Source organism: Molossus molossus, unplaced genomic scaffold (assembly GCF_014108415.1).
Source record: "Molossus molossus isolate mMolMol1 unplaced genomic scaffold, mMolMol1.p scaffold_m16_p_1, whole genome shotgun sequence".
Classification (NCBI taxonomy): Eukaryota; Metazoa; Chordata; class Mammalia; order Chiroptera; family Molossidae; genus Molossus; species Molossus molossus.
In genome coordinates this window covers 183,781,643-183,784,411 of record NW_023425344.1, presented here as the reverse complement: position 1 = coordinate 183,784,411, position 2,769 = coordinate 183,781,643, and positions in this window count along the sequence as shown.

The window sequence follows — 2,769 nt, the reverse complement described above, 5'->3', positions numbered from 1 at the left end:
ATATAACTTAATTGTTCATAGAAATTAGCAGGAATGATAAAAAATATTGTTAGAGCTTGTTATGGTAAAAATCAGTTAAAAAAAAAACAAACTAGGAAGATGAGGTAATGTTTTCTTCTAACCTAATTTGAAAGGACTCAGGGGATGCAAAGTCTTCCATAGAAATCACAAGATGGGGGAGCAAAAGAAGGAAGTAGCCAAGGCAAGCCTCAGAGGTAAAAAAAAAAAAAAAAAAAGCACAGATACCACAACTGCAGCCACAACTGTGTACCAACTTAATTCCTCAGAAAAAAAGAGGATCATTGACTCTATTCAAGAATAAAACCCAGTGCCATGGAGTCCACAAACATAGCTAAGACCAAATATACAAGCATACAAGAACTAAAGGGAGGTGCCGAGGACTGGCCCCCTGTGGGCAGTTACTCAGCTTGTCCTCAGATACAGATGATTAATATAAAGACCAAAAGATAGCACAAGAATGAAGCATGAAAACAGCTGACTTCTCAGAACCAGCAGTTTCACCCACAGTCCTTCAGGCCTCAGGAGTGACCCTTAGGCCCATGATGTAACAGACCACAGGCTGCCCAGGGGTCTGCTAGGGGTCAGGGAGTAGGGTTGTAATTGTTTGCAAGTGGCTGGCCCCTCCCTCTCCTTACTTCTGGGAATGGGCTGCAGCCAGTCTTTCTGGTAATGGAGAGTGTGCTCTGCTTTGGGAGCCCAGCCACCTGCTTATGTTCTTCAGTGTTTGGGTCTGAAAGTCACAGTGAGCTGTGACATCTTTAGTCATTCTCTTAAATTTCAAAAGTGATATAGGATCATGGTTTTAAAAAATTTAATCAATAGAGGAATTTATACAGTAAAAAAATGGAAGTCCTACAGACAATAGTACCAGAGAGAAAGTGGAGTGGGAGGAGGTAGAAAAGGGTAAAAGGAGGATAAATGGTGATAGAAGGAAACTTGACTTGGGGTGATGAACACACAATACAATACAGATGATGTATTATAGGATTGTATACCTGAAACCTATATAGTTTTATTAACAAATATCACCTGAGTAAATTCAAATTTTTGACCATATAAGGAAATTTATTTTATTAAAAAATATAGAGTTCATTATTTCTCCCATATTTTGCTTATGATTTTCAAAGAATATGGCAAAAACAACCAGAAGAGTAGAATACTATAAGAAAGAATGAAGTAGGATTTTAAGTCTTATAACATGCCCTAGGTCTCAGCAACCATGAGCTGACCTCAGTTCTTTTCCTTGATTGATTCTACTCCACAGTAAATATTTGAATGTCGGCACTTATATTTAAAAAATCAGTATATCTAAGAATCTGGGATTGCACCATACTTAAAAGTCCTATTATACTGTTGCTACACCCTGTCTTAAACAATGTTTCTTAAGGACTAACTCTTTAGACCCTTTAAATTACAGTCACTTAGTAGCACATTTTAAGAAGTTCAATATGTAGATTAAATAAAAATTATAAAAAGCTGATATCCTTGTTTACTGCTTGACTAGACTCTTTTGTTCTTTGAAGTTCCATGATGTTGAAGAATGTGTACCTACTGGTTTCTTACTAGAGGGTTCCCAAGACATCCAAATATTCCACGGGCCTCTTCCTTTACCACCTCTTCCAAATGCAGGAGAAGTTTTCTTCTAGTCTGGCCCATGACAAGACATGTGCTGGATGACAGAAACTCTTCTGCAGCCAACCACCCTGGCAACGTCTGTCTTCCCCTTGGAAGTATAACTCTTCTGGAGCCCTCTTCTGGGAGAAGGCAGCATGGCTTTAGGGGACCAGTGAAGAGGACAATGGGTGTTCCTCAGGCTCTAGTTTCAGATGTGTAGAAAGATGTGCACTTTTTAAATATATGTGTTTTTGTTGATTTGAGAGCGAGAGAAACATCGATTGGTTGCCTCCTGCACACGGCGGAGTGGGGACCAAACCCGCAACCTAAGGATGTGCCTAGTTGGGAATTAAACCAGCAACCTTTTGGTACACAGGATGCCACTCAACCAACTGAACCATACTGGCCAGAACAAGCTGTGGGACCTTTATATGTGGCACCAGGGGAAGCCAAGTCTAGGGTAGGCCCAGAAGAGCTCTGGTGAGGTCGGTCTGTGCCTGTGCTGAGATCCCCGCCGCTTCCCAGCAACAGTTTCCAAAAGCGCGGGTTGCGTCACTTTCTTCACCTTGCTCTGAATATACTACTAGTTCCTTTTCCTCTTAGCTTTTTCCTCATTCCTCTCTCTCAGTCAATATGTTGTTCCTCATTCTGCTTACTGATAACAGTTTTTCCAGAAGTCTTTAGAACCATCAATCCTTGACACTGTCGATGCCAGCAGTCTCATTCCATCCCACATAATGGGTGACAAAGGAGATGACCGATTTACCTTTGTGTTCCGGAAAGCACACAGCACAAATATGCAAACACACTTAAAAGCTATATTGTTAGGCTGCGTAAGCACAGCCTTAATATATACGTGACAAGAGATTACGATAGCAATCTGACAATTGTATTTGAATCATTCACTCAGAAGATGAAGTTCCTAAAGAGTCCTACAAATCTTCTGAGATCCAGAGAATCCAAAATTTTCATCTGAATAACTCCTCTAATTCATTCTATGCCACATGGATTTGCATCTCCTTGAAAAGCCAGAGCCAAAAAGGAACTTTCTACACATAGCAACTTCACTTCCTCTTAGTGACTTATTAAACTTTGGTGACTGGTACCCAGAGTCCCCTGGCATTGAGGTTTGGC